General features: G+C 34.4%; 1 protein-coding gene and 1 long non-coding RNA gene across 6 annotated transcripts in view; one reads left to right on the forward strand and one right to left on the reverse strand.

The window, feature by feature from the left end:
• The window catches only part of CDH18 (cadherin 18), a 995,271-nt gene that overhangs the window by 585,198 nt on the left and 387,951 nt on the right, over positions 1 to 22,122 (forward strand). The window lies entirely within an intron of this gene.
• The window catches only part of LOC113603882 (uncharacterized), a 31,597-nt gene that overhangs the window by 1,145 nt on the left and 8,330 nt on the right, over positions 1 to 22,122 (reverse strand). The gene's annotated exons all lie outside the window — the stretch shown is intronic.

The following is a 22,122-nucleotide window of genomic DNA, read 5'->3' on the forward strand; positions in this document are numbered from 1 at the left end:
ATATTTTTCTTGCTTTAAACATCACGTGAAAAAATACTTATCCAATAATGGAATATGTGATAATGTCCGTTACATTTATTTCACAAGATGCCATAATATTAAGTAGAGAAAAGATCAACACAGGGTTTATTTTTGAGTCTAACATTTTGTTTATAGAGTATCTTTATCCGATATTTCAAATTCTACCAGGAAATATATTCTGATTTTATGTTTCATAGATATTTTAGTGCTTTTTAAGTGAACTTTAATATTAAATATATTTCAGAGACATACCATATCATACTTAAGTACTTATTTCTTCCAAACTAAGTGAGAAGCCCAGACCTTCTGAAAATTGGAAATGTCCAAATGAGATTTAAGACTTATTCTCAAAGGCTCGTTTTGCTTCCACTGCAATTAATGTAAGGGATTTAAATGTAAGTAGATAAATGGAGGGATAATTAGTTTGTCTCATTTTAAAATGAAGAAAGATTTCCCGGAAAAAGTGAAACAGAAAAGATCCAGTAACAAAAATGAAGATGCATGATTGTGTTTTCTTCTATTAAATTTATAAGATGATTGAAACCAAGAAAGAAACTTCTTTCTTGAATAATAGACATTTTAAAAAGTAATTACATAAGATAAAAGTAACAGATTTACTTTTAGAAAACTGTGGGTTTATGTTTATAGCAGGTAGTCATCAACGTATCAAAACATGACTCCCAAAATCCTCTCTAGTATATTAATAATTATGACAAAATAATAATATAGGCTATAATTTAAGACAAGACCATCAAATCTTATGTGATTATTTTATTTTACAAATTTTATAGAAGAGTAAATTAAGTATCAAAGAATTAAATTTCCCAAGGCTTAAAAGCCAAGTCAAGATTTTAACATGATCTGCTCGATTCCATTTACTCAGATAATAATTTTGGAAGGACCCTCTTCTGTAAAGGCTTTATTGAATTTACACACACACACACACAAACACATATATATACATATATATATATATATATATATATATATATATATACACACACAGACATATATATATACACACACACATATATATATGTATGTATACATACACATATACATATGTATACATATATATATATATATTTCTTAAAGAGGAGGAAAGTCAGTTATGCACTAAAAACATAACAACTTATAAAATCTTAGTACTGAAGTAAATGTCTAAAACTCAAGAGAACAGGTAATGAAAAAAAGAGTAACACTGATCATAACGATGACACTGTTATTATTACGATTGCATATTTAAGTAGACTCAATATTACCATTGTATATTTAAGTGGAATTCACCCCATTTGTAACATGCTATTTCACTTAGCAATGATTTCTCCTCATTTCCACATAATTAAGTGTTCACCTACTAATTTATTTTTATTGACTCATTATTCCTATACAAGCAACCTTTTATTAGTGATTATTTTCCCTAAATTTTCAATAAGCAACATTGGGATGAATCTCCATAAAACTCTGTATTTATACATATCATTGATTAAGTCTATATAATGCATTCTAAAATTTGGAATATATTTCCTAGCATTATTATAAGCCAATTAGAAAATGTGATGTATTGATAAGTTTTTGTTCATAGTAGCAGTAATTGGTGATATACATGTGAAATTAAGAAAATAATCTGACCAAAATTTTGCAGGACCTATATACAAAAAATAGAAAATTTGAGATTTTTTTGATGGTAATAAATACTGAATAAGTATGAAGATATATCATACTCCCAGATTTTATAATCCAAAATAACAAGGATAAAAATATTTCCAAGTCTATAAATTTAGTACCATCATGTTTTTACATTTTCTTTATATCATAAACAGAATTGTTCACTATGTACTATTATATGCTTTTTTCCTGTTGTTGTTTTTTGTCATTTAACTTAATTTTTAAGTGACCATCCATGGTTATACATACAATTATAGTAATTTCATTTTTTCTCTATAATATTGGTATATATGAATATAAAAGCAGTTAATCATAAAAAGGTAGATGACTTTTGGTCATTTCCAGTTTAGTAGTAGTACGAATATTGTTGTTCTAAACACGTGTGTATGAACTTCTGTTGGATATATATATATATATACATATATACATATGCATATGAGTGATTTGAATTGTGGAGTATAAAGAATATGTATATTTAACTTTATTAGATAGTACAAAACAGTTTTTCAAAATGGATGTATTAATTTAAATTTATTGTCAGTGTAAGAAAATTTCAATTTGTCTACAACCTATCACCCAGTATTGACTTCCTTTTCAATGATAACCATTTTGATGGGTTTATACTCGGTATCACATTGTGGTTTTAGTTCACATTTCTTTGATGACTAATGGGCCTAATTATTATTTTGTGTTTATTGTTTATTTAGATATGCTCTCTTGGGGCGCCTGGGTGGCTCAGTCAGTTGAGCTTCTGACTTCAGCTCAGGTCATGATCTCACACTCCGTGAGTTCAAGCCCCGCGTCAGGCTCTGTGCTGACAGTTTAGAGCCTGGAGCCCGCTTCAGATTCTGTGTCTCCCCCACTCTCTGCCCCTCCCCTGCTCATGCTCTGTCTGTCTCAAAAATAAATAAAAACATTTTAAAAAATTAAAAAAAATATATTCTCTCTTGTGAAGACATTCTGTTTAATGATTGCGTTTCTATTCTTTTAATGTTCTTTTTGTTTGTTTTTTAGAAATTACGTTTCTTAATTTTAATATATTTTAATTCTTTTTCTTGTGATTTACATGTTTTTTTTTTTTGTATTGTGTTTTATATTTGCATACCTTAAGGTCATGAAGATACTCTCTAGTTTTTTTTTTTTTTCTCCTCAATAGTTATAGGTGAAATAACTACATCACTTTTTAAAATTTTAGTAATTTCTTTTGTTAGAGAGAGAGCTCAATTGAAGGGGGACAGAGAAAGAAGTGGGGAGAGAATCCTAATCATGCTTCATGCTGTCAGCGCAGAGCCAGATGCAGGGCTTGATCCCACAAACCATGAGATCATGACCTGAGCCAAAATCAAGTGTTGGACATTTAACCAACTGAGCCACTCAGGTGCCCCTCTATCTCTTGTTCGAATTAAATTTTAATTTCAGTATGTGTAGTATATTTATATTCAAGGTAAGATGATACAGAGAGGTATCATGGATTCTTTAACCATTTTTCGCCAAGGAAAACATCTTGCAAATTTATAGAACAATATTAAAACCAGAAAATTAATAATGATGTAATCAACTAACATCACTCATTTCCTCAGTTATATAGACTCATTTGTGTATGTCTATTTATATTTAGTTTTATGTGATTTTATCATATGTGCAGTATTAGTTTACTATGGCTGCTGTAGCAAATTACTACAAACTTAGTGGCTTAAAACAACAGAAATTTGATTATCACAGTTCTGGAGGCCAGAGGTCCAAAATCAGTAGAACTGAGCTAAAATCAAGGTGACTTCAAGGCTGTGGTCCCTCTGCTGTTTCTAGGAGAGGATCTGTTCTTGGTTCTTCTGGCTCTGATGTCTGCCTTTGTTCCTTCACCTGTGGTCATATTTGTCTTATCTCTGCATCCATGGTCATGTGGCCTCATCTGTGTGTGTAATCTCCCCCTGCCTTTTTTTATTTTTTTTATAACTACAATTATGATGGCGGTTCTGTTTAAAGAATTGAGGATTAATTTACTATTACCCATTTCCAAGTAAGGTAACATTTACGGGTTTCAGGGATTGGAGCATGGATACCTCTTACAGTCCATTTTTCATTCTTCCACAGGTAGGTGTGTGTCTACCACCAGCAATCAAATAGAGAAATCTCCATTACCACAAGGGTTGCTCTTGTAGTTATTTTGTAACAATACCTACCTTCTTCTCACCCATCTTTACCTCTCTTCCTAGTTTATGGCAACCATGAGTCAGCTCTCCATCTCTAGATTTTTGTCATTTTGGTCATGTTGTATAAGTGGGATCGTATGTAAATTTTTGAGATTGGCTTTTTTTTTTTTTCACTTAGCAGAATTCCCTGGAGTTGTCTTTATCCCAATTATTCCCGTGTGTTGTCTTTATCAATAGTCCATCCTTCTTCACTCTGAGTAGTTTTCCACGGTATAGATGTATGACAGTTTGTGTAACTCTTAACCTGTTGAGAGACACTTGAGTTGTTTCCAGTTGTAGACTATAACAAATAATGCTGCTATCAATATGTGTTTACAGGTATTTGTTCAAAAATAGTCATTTTTCTGGGATCAGTGCCCAGGAGTGTAATTGCTGGATGATTTGGAGCTGCTGGAGGTTTAGAACTCCATCAATTTTTAAGTCTTGTATACTTTGCTCTTTGACACTGAGGAATTTAGAGCAGAGACAAATTCAAGTATGTCTAATGGTTTTCTTCAGATAAACTCCTTTATAAAAATTATGACCTTTACAAGGTCAAGCTCAGCATTTAGGGCTTACTTTTTGTTTATTATTTTTTACTTTTTTAAGATTCCACACCCAACATGGGGCTTGAACTCATGACCCTGAGATCAAGAGTCATATGCGCTACCAACTGAGCCAGCCAGGTACACCTGTGGGCTTTTCTTTAAGAAGTCTTCTCAGGATCCTTGGAAACAGATTTTTATTGAGGGCCATATGCGTGTGCAAGATATATTATGAAAAACCTATCCATTGAAACTAAAATTCCTTTTCAAGGAGAATCTCAATTGTATTCTCCCATTAACACTTCTCTGTATTCCCCCCAAAAACTGACATGCACTATTCCAACAGTGAGCATAGTCAAGACTGAGACTGAACTATCTACTACCTAGAATGATTTGTAAGTGGGCATTTTGACTCAAGGTTCAATTAATACAAGGATATTTAATAGGTTACCTGAAACCTAAAGGTTGGCAATAAGAACAAAGATCCATAAGCAGTCTTCAACAAAGACAGAATTATCTGTGTACATCAAAGAGAAAAAAAATCACCTTTAGGGATTTTCTGGGCTTAATGATTAACTTCATCGGTCTTTCTAGTCCCCTAAGAAATTCTTCAGGCAAGTGTGACACAGTGATAAATTACTTTTTGGTGTTCTCTAATATTGGATGAGTCTGAGAGAAGATAGAAATGTTCTGAGGTCAAATGTTACTTGACTTTATAGCCCCCAAGTGTTTGTACAAAGAGTTGTGAAGATAAAAGGGAATTCATTTGGAAAAAGTTGTAAGACAATGCAAAAATTTTTCAATTTTTCTACAATTGACAATGCATATATAGTTTGTTAATTTTCTCTAATAATTGAAAATATCTCCATAGAAAATGTAAAGAAAAAGTTACTATAAAAGGAATTTAAACATGTGTGTTTTAATAATTTAAAAAGTCAAGTTATAAATTTTGAAATTCTTCTTCTTGGTATTTTGGATGTGGCCTCTATCTACCTAATTCTAAAGATCTAATGTTTTGTTACTTTTAATATGTTGCTTAATATATCTATTTTTCATCTTAAATAAGTAATTAGAGTCTACACAGCCATCTGAAAACCTATATTCATATAAAATGTCAGTTTCATTGGAATTGAAATATTCAAGTCATTACTAATTTATTTTTCTGTGTGCAAACATTGAGATCCATTAGTCTTTCATTTTAAAGAGGATGTTAATAGGGGTGCCTGGGTAACTCAGTCGGTTAAGCATCTGACTTAATTTTTGCTTAGGTCATGATCTCATAGTTCATGAGTTTGAGCCCCACGTTGGGCTCTGTGCTGGCTCTACAGAGCCTACTTCAGATTCTCTCTCACTCTCTCTACCCCTCCCTGTTCTCTCTTTCTTGCAACATAAATAAACTTAAAAAAAAAAATTGAAAAGAGGAGGTTAGTAAAAATAAAGTAGATCCAATTTGAAAATCTCAGTGAATTTTCTTCTAGTGATTCCTTATTCTCATACTAATGTGTTTCAGGATGATCAGAATTCAGAGAAGACTTGCATCTCTCCTTTTATTAAAAAAAATGTAGGTGAAATATCTTACTCTACTTACTTTACCATATAGTCTATTTTTTAAATACAAGAAATGCAAAATGATGACTTATACAAAGCAAACCTGAAAAGGTTCATGACACAAGTTACTGCTATAAAATAAGAGAACATTTTCCCCGTCTTTGACTCTTAACACAGCAATTTTCAGTAGGAAATAATGAATAAATACAAAGAAGTTAAATATGTGTTTTCACTAGAAGTCATCCCCTACCAAATTTCAATAGTAACAACTCCCTAAAGGAGAATTTAGCCAAGGAAAAACAAAACAACAACAAAAAACACATTATATGTTGAAAGCTCACATTAATTTTAATAGCATCACCCTTAATACTCTCCACTCTTCTCTAGATGGAATAGCCAAGACTGATGTCTCTTTACAGTTGTCCCCTTGTTCATTTTCCCTTGAGCTTGCTGTAATGTGAAGCTTAAATTACCACATGTATATATCTGTAGCTATGTATGAATGGCCTTTACTTATAAACTAGGTATCCTTTTGTTACAATTTTTTTTAACATTCATTTTTATGAGAGACAGAGAGAGACAGAGCATGAACAGGGGAGGGGCAGAGAAAGAGGGAGGCACAGAATCTGAAGCAGGCTCCAGGCACTGAGGTGTCAGCACAGAACCTGACATGGGGCTCAAACCCACGGACCACAAGATCATGACCTGAGTGGAAGTCAGATGCTTAACCGACTGAGCTACCCAGGTGCCTCTATAAACTAAGGATGCTTTTTAAAGTCATTATTATGTCAGTCTGTGTGGACATGAATATATAGTTTGGTCCTTTCTTTTTTAAGTTCCCCTGTGAGAGTTAGTAATGTGCTATGTCTAGGAATAGTGTGGATATTTGCCAAAGCTGAAGAATTTTTCACTATGATACTGATTCAGTGTGCTGATTAACATGATTTATATAAATATTTGCATGTTTATACAAATATATTTTGTAATATTGTATTAGTTACTTATCGGTGCATAACAAATAACTCCAAAACTCAACAGCTTAAAAAATAAATATTTAATATTTCACATAATTTTTTTGTGTCAAGAAATCAGTAGCTAAATTGGATGTTTTTGCTCAGCTTCCCTTATGAAGTTGCCTTCAAAGAATGGGGACATTGGCTTCTGTCTTCTGAAATCTTGTCTGTATCTGAAACCACTTACCTGGTGGTTGAAAGCCCTCAGTTTCTTCCTATCTGGGCGTCAGTGTCCATATGATTTGGTAGCTGGCTTCTCCAAGAAGGAACAATCCAAAAGAACATAAGGCAGAAGCCTTCTTGAAAGTCGAACTCCATGATTTCTACAATATCCTCATAGGTTATAAAGCTTGGCTTTTACTCAGTGTCAGAGGGGACTAAACAGGAACATCAATATTGAGAGGCAAGACTCATGGGGGTCACAGATCAACAGTGACTATATCTTAGCTCAAATGCCCAATCCTAATTTTAAGAATTTTAGACAATATAATTGATCATTATATAAGGGTAACAACAAAGACTTGCCCTACACAATGCTTGTTTCCAAATTCTTCTCATCAGGAAAAACTAAAATTATATTTTATTACTTATTATTTTAATATGTCAGAAAGTACGGGGTACTATATATTACAGTATTAATTTTCCTACTAAGTTAAACTAATATTAACCATAAGATTTTAAAGGTACTCTCATCCTTTGTATGCCTACGCAAGCAGAATTGTAGCTTTATGACTATTTTAGCTAATCAGGCAGTGTCTTCTAACTTGTTTTGCATAGTATTAATTCCATGTTATTTATAGCATTGATTATCCTATCAAGTGTGCAAATTAAATCTAGTTTTTGTTTTACCTTATCCTTTCTAATAACCACCCAGTCATGCACCAGCAACTCATCTTCATTTCTCACGAAGTGCTAGAACTAAGAGAAAAGAGAAGTTAGCTAGAAATACAACCAAATAAAATGTTGGCTGGACAGTGTCCTTGAAGGCATTTTATCTGTGGTAAGTCTTCACTTTGTCTTTCATTTTACTAAGAGTCCCTCTCTCCTCCTTTGCTCCTAGGAAACACTTTTAAAACTGACATAGGTAATTTCATTCCATTCTCTTGGTGAATGTGTGAGTCAGTTAGAAAGCAAGTTTAAATGTAACAGGGAGATCAGATCTGCCCAGGCTAGATTCTGTATCTTTTCTAAAGATGATGCTTCTATTATGAAAACAGAGAATCTCTGCTTTGGGATAATTTCAAAGGTTATAGAGACCTTGTACCATTTGGATGCTAGAATCTTCTCTCTTATCCTTATGCCAGATATAACCCACTTAATGTTGGAGGGCTGTTAATTACAGGGTACTTAATTATCTCTGAGGGAAAGTTGATCAATTTGGGCTAGAATAGTTGCTTCCTGAGTTGTTCCTTATACTGAATCAAAAATTACATTCTTTAAGTGTGAGAATTTTTCATTTAGATGCACAATATTATCTCAGAACCAACACTAATCCACATTTAATATCTCTGTTCTCCCAACTGTTTTTCATAAGTCAGGATCATGACCATGGTCATGAACTTGGTGTTCAGTAAAGTTTCCCACTGCACCTCAGACCTACCCTCATTCCTCTGCAACTCCAGCTGAGAATTCTAAAATGAATGAAATTTTATTGCCATTAGAAAGTTAAACTATAAAATCAGCACATTTTAGAGCTGAGATGTACTATCACTTTAGGAATATAGAAGGGTTCTTAGTCTTCAATATGCTTGTTTCTACTAGCCTATTATTTACAAATGGGATTGGTAAAATGGAATCATACAGCAAACACCAAAGCCAGAAGTTGTCAATGCCCATATTAAAAATTCACAAGCAAGTAAGAATCTTTGGTAATGAACCCTAGATATTGAAGTCATAGAAATGTTATTTACTGTTGTAGAAATGGATGGTTCACTATATATTTTCCCCTTAGTAGTAAACTTTCTGTTATATAATGCAATCTTTTCTGATTCCATACTCATACAGAAACTATGATTAAATTTGTTTCCTATGTAGGTCCATCTATAACACGGGAGTATAGTAGTTACTTAGGATAAATTATTGCAAGCAAATAAATTACTGTTCTGGACTAACACTATCCTGAGTTTGATTAATGAGATGGCCATATCTTCTGTGTAGTGTCCAAGTTATGTTATTTCTCCCAAGTAAATGCTCTTGGGACTGAAATTTAAGCCACTGAACATTTTACATGTTCAGCAAACTCATTGAAGTAGGCTAAATGATTTCTCCCCACTGGTTTCCAATTCTAACTTTCAGAATGTGTAAATACATTATTTTAAAAAGTAAAAAGGACGTTAGAGGTGCGTTTCAGGATTTTAAGATGGGGAGAATATCCTGGATTACCTAGATTCCCTAATGTAATTACAAGTGTACATGTAAAAGGGAAGTGGGAGGGTCAGAGCTGGAAAGAAGAAACATGTGATGGTACAAAGAAAGATTGAGATGGAGGAGAGGTCACAGGCCAAAGGATGCAGGCAGCCTCTAGAATCTGGAAATAACAAGGAAACAGATTTACCTCAGAATATAGAAGGAACACAACATGGCCAATAGATTTTAGTTTTTAAGACTAATTTTGAACTGGTGAACTCCAACAAAACTGTAAAATAATGAATTTGTGTTGCCCTAACCCACCAAGCTTGTGCTAATTTGTTACAGCAGTAACTGGAAACTATTACTGTGATTCATATTTTGAAATCTCTTTTTTGTTGTTAATAGCTATCTTGTATTGCAAATGGTTTTTTTTTGGTTTTGTATTCTAAATGTCTACATATATCTAATAATACATATAATATTCTGATACAAACACACAGTCTGACCTCTCACATTGCTTTTTATTAGATTCTGTGGTTTATATGTACACTTTAAAATCACAGTAACTTGTGACCACATGATCTGTTACAGCAATTTCTATTGATTTTTATAAGGCTTTATCTCTTTGTTCCCAGATACTGTTTTACTTGAAGAGTCGGGTATCACGAAACTTACTCTCCCCCTCCACCAAAAATCCCATAGACAAAACAAAAGAAAACAAAACTAACAAACAGAAACTTCAGGCCTGCTTGTATCAGCTATGAATTTTTCCAAATATTTAAATTGGAAATAACAGCATTTTAGACAAATTTTCCTAGAAAAGGGGAAAATAAAAACAGCTTATTGATATCATGTAATACTACAACAGAAGGAAACCAAAGTCCAGTCTCTAAACATAAATGCAAAAATCATAAAAATAGTACCACAATGCCTAAATGTGGTACTAAAAAGCACTTGAACTTGAAACCATAAAAATCCAAGAGGAGAACACAGGTAGTAACCTCTGAGATACCAGCCATAGCAACTTCTTTCTAGATATGCCTCTGGAGGCAAGGGAAGCAAACTATTGAGACTTTATCAAAATTAAGAGCTTCTGCCCAGCGAAGGAAACAGTCAACAAGAATAAAAGGCAATCTACAGAATGGGAGAAGATATTTGCAAATGAAATATCTGGTAAAGGGTTAGTATCCACAATACATAAAGAACATATACAGTTAACACTTAAAAATCAAATAGTCCAATTAAAAATGGACAGAAGACATGAATGGATATTTCTCCAAAGAAGACATTTATGTTGCCAACAGACACATGAAAAGATGCTCAACATCACTCATCATTAGGAAAATACAAATCAAAACTATAATGAGATATCACCACACAGCACTCAGAATGGCTAAAATCAACAATACAAGAAACAGGTGCTGGTGAGGATGTGGAAAAAAGGGGAACTTTCTTGCCCTCTTGGTGGGAATGTAAATCGGTGCAGTCACTCTGGAGGACAGAATGGAACTGTCTCAGAAAGTAAAAAATAGGGGCGCCTGGTTGGCTCAATCGGTTAAGCATCAGACTTTGGCTCAGAACATGATCTCATAGTTCATGAGTTCAAGCCCTGTGTGGGGCTCTGTGCTGACAGCTCAGAGCCTGGAGCCTGCTTTGGATCTGTGTCTCCCTCTCTCTGCCCCTTCCCTGTTCATGTTCTGTGTCTCACTCTCAAAAATAAATAAACATTAAAAAAATTTAAAAACAAGAAAGTTAAAAATAGAACTACCCTAAGATCAAGGAATTGCACTACTGAGTAATTACTCAAAGAATACAAAAATACAGAAATTCAAAAGGATACATGCACCCTGATATTTATAGCCGCTTTATCTCCAATAGCCAGATTATGAAAATTTGGCTCATGCTAAGTGAAGTAAGTTAGTCAAAGAAAGACAAATACTGTATGATTTCACTCATATGTGGAATTAAGATGTAAGTGAGCATAGAAAAGAAAGAGAGGCAAACCAAGAGCCAGACTCTTAACTTTAGAGAACAAATTGATGGTTACCAGAAGGGAAGTTGGTAGGGGGGTGGGTTAAATAGGTGATCAGGATTAAGGAGTGTGTGTGCTGTGATGAGCACTGGGGATTGTATGGAAGTGTTGAAATACTATATTGTACGCTGAAACCAATATTACCTTCTATGTTAACTAACTGGAATTTAAATAAATAAATAAACACATATGTACTTGTCTTTGGATGCATATACATATACAAATTATTTCTGTGATACATACCTATATAGCTAGGAGTTAAATGGTTAAAAATACTTCCACTTCTGCATTGTGGATATCTTTCTATCAGATTTAACATTTCTTTATATATTCTGGTACAATCATCATATATATATGATATATATCTGTATATCATATCTATATCTATATATAGATATGATATCATACATATATATAGAGAGAGAGAGATATTATATATATTATATATAGATATCTAATATTTTCCTTATCAGTTTCCTCTGTGTCTATTCAAGAACAAATCATGTTGATACTCCCCAGTGTATTGATTTAACATGCACATTTATATCTACAATTCATTCAGAAAGAACTTACATATTTTTTATAATATATGAGATGAGAGTCAAGGTTTACTTTTTTGTGAAATGTATTTTTAGTTGAGAACCATTTAGTAAATGATCAGGCTTACATCAGTACATGGCATGGATACCACCTCTGTCATAAGTCAGATGGTAGTATATTTGTGAAATGATTCTGGTCTCAGTTCTGTTCCATTGTGCTATTTATTCTGGAATCTATGTCACAAAATTCATTGTTTTACTATGTAGCATTATAATTATCTTTATATCAAATAGTACTGATCCTCAAACCACATTTTCTTTATGATTATCTTTGCTATCTTTGGATTTTTTTCAATTTTATTTAAATCCAAGTTAGTTAACATATAGTGTAATAATGGTTTCAGGGGTAGATTTTAGTGTTTCATTACTTACACATAACACCCAGTGCTAATCCCAACAAGTGCCCTCCTTAATGCCAATCACCCCTTTAGCCCCCCCCAACATCTCTCCAGCAACCCTCAGTTTGTTTTCTGTATTTAAGAGTCTCTTGGTTGGCTCCTTCTGTGTTTTATCTTATTTTTCCATTCCCCTGTGTTCTTCTGTTTGTTTCTTGAATTCCACATAAAGTGAAATCATATGATACTTGTCTTTCTCTGACTTTTTTAGCATAGTACATTCTAATTCCATCCACGTTGTTGCACATGGCAAAATTTCATTCTTTTTGATCACCAAGTAATATTCCATTGTGCGTGTGTGTGTGTGTGTGTGTGTGTGTGTGTGTGTGTGTGTGTGTATGCGTATGCCACTTCCTTACCCATTCATCAGTAATTGGATATTTGGGCCCTTTTCATAGTTTAGCTATTGTTGATAGGGCTGCTAACCACTAGGGTACATGTGCCCCTTTGAATCAGCACTTTTGTATTCTTTGGATAAATGCCTAGTAATGCAATTGCTGGGTCATAGGTTAGCTCTATTTTTAATTTTGGGGAGAAGCTACATACTGTTGTCCAGAGTGGCTGAACCAGTTTACATTCCCACCAAGAGTGCAAATGTGCTCCGCTTTTTTCTGCATCCTTGCTGACATCTGCTGTTTCCTGAGTTGTTCATTTTAGCCATTCTGGTAGATGTGGGGTAGTATCTCATGGTGGTTTTGATTTGTATTTCTCTGATGATGAGTGGTTTTGAGCATCTTTTCATATGTCTGATAGCCATGTGAGATGTCTTCTTTGGAAAAGTGTTCATGTCTTTTCCCCATTTCTGCACTGGCTTATTTGTATTTTGGGTGTTGAGTTTGTTAAAATTTTTTATAGATTTGGATACTAACCCTTTATCCAGTATGTTATTTGCAAACATCTTCTCCAATTCCATTGCTTGCTTGTCTTTTAGTTTTGCTGATTGTTTCCATTGCTATACAGAAGCATTTTATGTGGATGAGGTCCCAATAGTTCATTTTTGCTTTTGTTTCCCTTGCCTCCAGAGACCCGTCTAGTAAGAAGTTGCTGCAGGCAAAGTCAAAGAAGTCGTTGCCTGTTTTCTCCTCTAGGAGAGAAAACTGTCTTACATTTAGGTCTTTCATCCATTTTGAGTTTATTTTTGTGTATGGTATAAGAAAGTGGTCCAGGTTCATTTTTCTGCATGTTGCTGTCCAGGTTTCCCAGCACCATTTGCTGAAGAGACTTGTCTTTTTCTTTGTTGTGGGATATTCTTTCCCACACTTGAAGATTAGTGGATCATATATCTGTGAGTCCATTTCTGGGTTCTTTATTCTGTTCCATTGATCTATCTGTCTGTTTTTGTGCCAGTATCACAGTGTTTTGATGATTATAGCTTTTTTTTTTATTTTTTAATTTTTTTTTTTTTAACGTTTATGTTGAGACAGAGAGAGACAGAGCATGAACGGGGGAGGGTCAGAGAGGGAGACACAGAATCTGAAACAGGCTCCAGGCTCTGAGCAGTCAGCACAGAGCCCGACGTGGGGCTCGAACTCACATACAGCGATTTTGTGACCTGAGCCAAGGTCGGACGCTTAACCGACTGAGCCACCCAGGCGCCCCGATGATTATAGCTTTATAATACAGTTTGAAGTCCAGCATTGTGATACCTCTAGGTTTGGTTTTCCTTTTCAACATTACTTTGGCTGCCTGGCTTTGGAAGTTTACATTTTTTGGATAAAATTTATATTCAGTTTGTCAATTTAAACAAACATATATGCACACACACTGGCGTATTTTTTTCTTTAATGAGCATTCCACTGAACCTACAGATCTATTTTGAAAGAATTGTCATATTCACAACCTTGTGATCCTTGAGCATGGTATCTCATATTTATATCTTTGTTTTCTTTCAGCAATGTGTTTAGACGTGGTGTTTAGAAGCCTTACGTACCTTATATTAGGTATACTCTTAAGTATTTAAGGTCTCTGACGAACATATAAATAGTATTTCTTTAATTTAAAATTTTTAACTTTTAACTGTTGTGTACAAATAAAGTTAGTGTTTATATTTTGGTAGAGTACCAGCAAATATGTTAAAATTAATCATTTTAATTATCCGTAGATTTTTCTGAATTGCTTATGTAGTCATCCTCCCTTCAGTGACATTTTTTTTTCCCGCCATTCCTGACACTCACATTGTGTTTTCTCTGACAGGAACTTCTCGTACAACATTAAATAGAAATGCTGATAAGACATGCTTGACTTGCTCTTGATTTCTCAAAGACTTATAATATTTAATTCTGTGTGTCAGATAGACTGGTAAAATAATTCTGAGTGTGGCTGTGGGGTTGTTTCTGAAAGATATTAGCATTTGATTCGGTAGATTGAATAAAGAAGATCTGCCCTCACCAATATAGGTGAACGACATCTAATCATTTGCGAGCCGGAATAGGATTAAAAAAGTGGAAAGACCTGTGAGTTTGCTTTTGCTTCTTTTGAACTGGGACATTCTCCTGCCCTCTAACATTGGAAATCCTAGTTCTCCAGCCTTTGGACTCCAGAACTTACACTGGTATCTCTCTTGATTATCAGGTCTTTGGACTTACACTGAATTATACCAATAACTATCCTGGTTCTCCACTTGGAGAGAGCATATTATTGTAAATCTCATCCTCCATATTTGTGTGAGCCAATTCCCATAATAAGTCTGTCTATCTGTCTATATATCTATCTATATCATCTATCTTTCTATCTATCTATCATCTATCTATTATCTATCTTTCCATCTACCCATCTATTTATCATCTATCTACCTATTATCTATCTCTCTATCTCTCTGGCATCTACCTATCTACCTATATGTCTGTCTGTCTCTGTGTCCACCCATCCATCTATCCTGTTGGTTCTATTTTTCTGGAGGATTCTGACAAATATAGAAATGATTTTATTATTGTACCAATAAGTATTTGTTTGCTTTAAACTATCTAGTAAAGTAAATGTTCTTATATATAGTTTTCTAAGAATTTTCTTAGTTGATAAATTTTAACTAATATTTTTTTTCTTATCTATTGAGAAACATGAACATTTTCTCCTATATTCTATAAACATTTTGAAATGTCTTGAGTTTCAAACTTAAACCAACTCAATTTTGCTATTTTTATATGCTGTTTGATTCATTATGGTACTATTTTTTTTGACAGGTAAATCTGCTTTTATTTCTTAGCACTTTTTTTTTAAGTTTTTATTTAAATTCCAGTTAGTTAACATAAAGTGTAATGTTAGTTTCAGCAGTACAATATAATGATTCAACACTTCCATACAACCCCCAATGCCCATCACAGCATGTGCACTCCTTAATCCTGATGACCTATTTAACCCATCCTCCACCAATTTCCCCTCTGGCAACTATCAGTTCCCTCTTTTTTTTCCCCTTTGCTAGTTTGTTTTGTTTCTTAAATTCTACATATGAGTGAAATCATATGGCATTTGCCTTTCTCTGAATAACTTATTTTGCTTAGCATAATATTCTAGCTCCATCCACATTTTTGTAAATGGCAAAGATTGTATTCTTTTTTATGGCTAAGTTATACACATATATATAATATCAGTATATAATTATATATAATATTATATTGGACAGTTAGGCTTTTTTCATAACTTGACTACTGTAAATAATGCTGGTATAAACATCTGGGTGCATGCACCACTTTGAATTAGTACTTTTATATTCTTTGAGTAAATATCTAGTAATTCAATTGCTGGATCTAGGATAGCTGTATTTTTAACTTTCTGAGGAATTTCCATAATGTCTGCCAGAGAGGCTGCACCAATTTGGATTCTCAATAACAGTACAAGAAATTTCCCCTTTCTCCACATCCATGCCAACAACTGTTGTTCGTGTTTTTGATTTTAGCCATTCTGAGAGGTGTGAGGTGGTATCTCATTGTAATTTTGATTTGTATTTCCCTGATGATGAATGATGTTGAGCATCTTTTCATGTATCTTTTTGCCATCTATATGTCTTTGGAGACCTGCCTGTTCATGTCTTCTTTACATTTTCTGATCGGGTTATTTTTTTTTTGGGGGGGGGGCATGTTGAGTTTGGTAAGTTCTTTATATATTTTGGATATTAATCCTTTATCAGATGTGTCATTTATAAATATCTTCTCCCATTCTGTAGGTTGCCTTTTAGTTTTGCTGATTGTTTCCTTCAATGGGCAAAAGCTTTTTATGTTGATGAAGTCTCAGTAGTTTATATCTAAGTTTGTTTCCTTTGCATCCAGAGGCATATCTAGAAAGAAGTTGCTATGGCCAATGTCAAAGAGGTTACTGCCTGTGTTTTTCCTCTAGAATTTTTATGATTTTAAGTGTCATATTTATGTCTTTAACCCATTTTAAATTTATTTTTGTGTATGGTGTAAAAGTTGTCTGATTTCATTCTTTTGCATGTTGCTGTCCAGTTTTCTCAACACTGTTGGTTGAAGAGACGGTCTTTCTCTCATTGGACATTATTTTCTGCTTTGTTGAAGATTAATTGACCAAATAGTCATGGGTTACTTTTTGGATTTTCTGTTCAATTGATCTATGGGTCTATTTCTGTGTTAGTACTATACGGTTTTGATCACTATAGCTTTATAATATAAACAGAAGTACAGAATTGTGATGTCTCCAGATTCACTTTTCTTTTTCAAGGTTACTTTGGCTCTTTGGGGCCTTTTGTGGTTCCATACAAATTTTAGGATTATTTGTTCTAGTTCTGTGAAAAATGCTGTTGGTGTTTTGAAAGGGATTGCATTAAATGTGTAGATTGCTTTGGGTAGTATAGATATTTTAACAATATTTGTTCTTCCAACCATCAGTGTTTTATAGTTTTCAGAATACAGGTCTTTGATCTTTTTGGGTAGGTTTATTCCTAGGTATCTTATTGTTTCTGATGCAATTGTAAATGGGATTGATGCCTTTCAGTGTCTTTGCTGCTTCATTACTAGTGTATAGAATATCATGTTGCCTGTGAATAGTGTAAATTTGACTCCTTCCTTGCTGATTTGGATGCCTTTTCTTTCTTTTTATTGTCTGATTGCTGTGGCTAGGATTTATAGTACTATATTAAATGGTGAGAGTGGACAGCCCTGTCTTGTTCCTGACTTTATAGAAAAAGCCCTCAGTTTTTCCCCATTGAAGATGATAATGGTATTAGTCCTGGGTTTTTCAAATATGGCCTTCATTATGTTGAGGTATGTTTCCTTCTAACCTACTCTTTATCATAGTCACCAACTAGACACAATGAAATTTGCATCAACAGTAATATGCATAAGCACGTATTGTTACATTCTACAAGGCAATACCATATAGCATTGAAAAAGTCAAACTAGTGGTATGCATTATTGGCATAAATAAATCTCATATGTATACATATATATAATATATATATCCCACATATATAATATATATCTCATATGTATAATATATATCTCATGTATATGATATATATGTCATATATATATATATATATATATATATATATATATATATATATATAGCCAAAAAGGCTACACACAAAAGATAACATCTCAGATCATTTATTTATTTCAAGTTTGTGTACAGCCGAGGTGATCTATCAAAATAAAAGTTAAAATATAGGCTTTATATGGGAGGTGACTGATGACTTGATTTAGTAATAAAAATTTGACTTAGTAATTAAAATTGCTGCTTCCTGTATAGCAGCTGGAAGTATTGCCTCTTAATCAGTCTCTCCCTCCATTTCGTCTCCATGATCTTGATTCTTTTGACCACTAGCTTTCTTTGCTTACTCATGTTATCTCCACTTCTGCATAAGAATTTAGTGTTTGTGGGGCGCCTGGGTGGCTCAGTCAGTTGAGCGTCTGACTTGGGCTCAGGTCATGATCTCATGGTCCATGAGTTCGAGCCTTGCATCAAGCTCTGTGCTGACAGCTTGGAGCCTGGAGCCTGCTTCAGTGTCTGTGTCCCCCTCTCCCTCTGCCCCTCCCCTACATACGCTCCATCTCTCTCTCTCTCTAAAATAAACAAACATTAAAAAATTTTAAAAAAGAGTTTAGTGTTTTTGTGTGGCTTTAGGGGCATACGATGCATGCTAGATCATGTCCTAGGTGAATTTTCATGCTATGTGCCTGTAGTCATCTAATATATTTTATCAGTCAGAATCTAAATTCTAAATTTTTAGGAGAGAATAACATTAGCTAATTTGATCCAGGTGCCTGTTTTGGGCCCAGTCTTAAGTAATGAGGATTGAGTAGTTTGATAATTAAAGATGCTTCAACTAAGACATGTGAGTTAAACAGTTTTGGTGTATTTGTTTTGTTTCATCTTTTTATGTTTTTTTTGAGAAGGGGAAGGAAGAGAGTGGGAGGGAGAGAATCTCAAGCAGGCTCTATGCCCAGTGTGGAGTCCAAGGCAGGGCTCAATTTCAAGACCTTGGGACTGTGACCTGAGCCAAAATCAAGAGTCCCATGCTCAACTGACTGAGCCACCCAGGTGTCTGTTTGTTTTATTCCAGGAAGAGACATAGGATTGAGAAGAATGTGTTGAGATACGTGTTGTGCTTGCTACTTCTGTGGGTGATTGAAATAAAGTGAACAGTTACAGTGACTCTCGAGAGTTTTGTTCTCACCCAATCTTAAATTTATTCATACCTCCAGAGCTTTTGTTTATATGGATTGTATGTATGAATATTGTCCATGTAAGAAACTAAAAGTAAGAATAAAGAAGTATCTATTTCCCTAAAATAACAACTCATTGCATATTTGCATGCCGAATTTTATGAAAAACTGTATTTTCAAAACCAAAAAAAAATTGAAAAATAGCATTGTTGTACATTTTTGCAGCTCTCTTTAATGTCTGACTTAGTTGAGGGCAATCATTGCACACTTGTTTTTATGCTTTCGGTTTGTTGCAGTAGCACCTGTCTTAGAGTCTCTGGAAGACTCCACTGTGTGCTACAGAGGGAATGAAGTGAAAAAGGAACATAACAATTTAGCAGTGTTAAGAAAATAGTTTTGGTCCCCTAGACCCCTTGATGGAATCTCCAGCACCCCCGTGATTTCCTGAACACCACTGAGATCTACTCATGTACTAGACGGAGGATACACTGAAGTTCAAATTCCAGTTGAATCACTTATGGTTTTGTCTCTCTGGTACATATTTTCCTCACCTGCCCCATTGTGCTTTTAGTACCTTCCGGAATTAGTGGGAAACGCTTTTGAAGATGACATAAAATAACATGAAATTATTTATTCCTACTAATAATGACACTGGTCATAGAGTTCCTCTTTTGTGGACCCTTCACTGCAACTCAGGCTTTGCTAGATTTGTTTGACATGGATTAACTCCCAGTACGTCTGTGAATAAAATTGCAGCTCGAGTTCCATTTCGTAGGTACATATAAAGAGCTGATGCAAAAATATTAACTAAGATATCACAGCTAGTCAGTAAAAGATAGGATTCGGGCATTCTAATGCCAGAACTCTGGTTCTTTGTATGCTCTTTGGCAATTAAGACATAAACAACAAACTTTGTTTCTTAACTGACACGTTTTCCTCTAATATAACCTAATATGTTATATTTATTTATTTTTTTATTTAATCTAGTTAAGATCAATAATGATCCCAATTTTCTATCCTTCTTGGACTCATATGAAAGCACATTACAGATTTACTGCCCCTTTTTAAGCAACATGCCTTATGCAGCTCTACTTTGCTTGATACAATACTAATACTTCAACAGGGTTTAAAATGAACTGGATGTTGGGGCACCTGGGTGGCTCAGTTGGTTAAGTGTCCGACTTTGGCTCAGGTCATGATCTCGCAGTTCGTGGGTCAAACCCCGCATCAGGCTCTGTGCTGACAGCTCGGAGTTTGGAGTCTGCTTTGGATTCTGTGTCTCCCTCTCCCTCTGCCTCTCCTCAGCTCGCTCACTCGCTTGCTCTCTCTCTCTCTCTGTCTGTCTCAAAAATGAATAAAAACATTAAAAAAAATTTAAAAAATAAAAAAAATAAAATGAACTGGATGCCATACAGATTTCATGTTCGCAACAACCTTCTGAAGAACGTGCTATTTTTATAAACTTTTACAAGTGAAGATGAAGGGATTGGAAATTAAGCCACTTTGGCATCTCCCAGGGATAGAACTAGAATTTGAGCTGAGGTATTCTAGCACCAAAGTTTTCACGTTACCACTTGAATAATAATCACTAAATCTTCTCTGTTTACCTGTAATATTGTAGAAAGTAGGGCAAAAATGTAGTATAAATTTATAGCTCTTTAGTGATACTTTATTATTTAATTGAACTGCTACCACATCTCAAAATGACACAGCAAAAAAAATGTTGATAATATGTTGATAATGTCAATAATAAATGTTGATATATCATCTTGATAATATGTGGCAGCAACTGCAAGCTGTCCCCTTCCCACTTTGCTTTCAATGGTCAGTTGTCTGTAGATGATGTGATTTAATGGCATTGTTGTCCTATATTTGGTTAAATTGAGCTGCATTAGTGCTAATGATAACAATATCAATATCAATATAATAATAATAATAATAATCACAATAATAAATGAATCCAGAGCAAGGAAGGGGAGAGAAGAAGGGAGGGTAGATTGGCTGGACTGTTCAAAAAAGAAAAAAAAAAGTGAAACCTAGGACACCCAGGTGGCTCAGTTGGTTAAGCCCCCGACTCCAGCTCAGGTCATGATCTAGTGGTCCATGGGTTCGAGGCCCTCATTGGGCTCTGTGCTGACAGCTCAGAGCCTGGAGCCTGCTTAGGGTTCTGTGTCTCCCTCTCCCTCTGCTCCTCCCAACTCCTACTCACACTCTCTCTCTTTCCTTCTCTCTGAAAAATAAATAAACATAGAAAAATGTGTTTTTAATTAAAAGAAAGTTAATCTTTTTACTGGAAGTTGCTTGAAAAAATCATTTCCTTTCAAATGCCAATGAAATAACAAACGAACATTGATAATTACTCACATGGATACAAGTTATTATAGGTGTATCCAAAATTATGTGAATGGTTTAGAGCATTTGTTATTCCTTTACCATTTAAAAAATTTTAACATTTATTCATTTTTGAGAGACAGAGAGAGACAGAGTGTGAGCAGGGAAGGGGCAGAGAGAGAGGGAGACACAGAGTCGGAAGCAAACTCCAGGCTCTGAGCTGTCAGCACAGAGCCCGACGCAGGTCTTGAACTCAAGGAACTGCGAGATCATGACCTGAGCCGAAGTCGGACGTTCAACCGACTGAGCCACAGGCGCCCCTCCTTTACCATTTTTTACAAGTATTATGTACCTGTTATACATATGTAAGGATAAAGATATGCTATATACATATTCCTGTTTGGATATTATGTTTATTTTTTATGATTTTAATATTTTGCATAGGAATTCCTATTGGTAAGGAACAAAATAATACATTTCAAGTTAAAATAGGAACTAACCTCAAGGGAAACAGTAGTTGCTCTGTTAGGCAGTATTGAATAAGTTTTCTAGATTTTTACTTTCTTTCAGGACTGTTTTCTTCCTTCATTGTGCTCAGTCTGTTCCATTAATAGGTCTTGAGTTTACCTCGGAGGTTTCACTGCCAACATCATCAATGGTTTAGGGAAAAACAATTTTGTTAACAGTCATTTATAGCAAAGGACGATCTGAAGCAGACAACCTTGCTGCAGAATTTATTTTCAGACTTTTCAGTAGAATCTAGGCTCCCACTGTAGCTATCGTTTTAACTTCCCATTGACTGTCAGTTGAAAATA

The sequence above is a fragment of the Acinonyx jubatus genome, chromosome A1 (genome assembly GCF_027475565.1).
Source record: "Acinonyx jubatus isolate Ajub_Pintada_27869175 chromosome A1, VMU_Ajub_asm_v1.0, whole genome shotgun sequence".
In the NCBI taxonomy this organism is placed as follows: Eukaryota; Metazoa; Chordata; class Mammalia; order Carnivora; family Felidae; genus Acinonyx; species Acinonyx jubatus.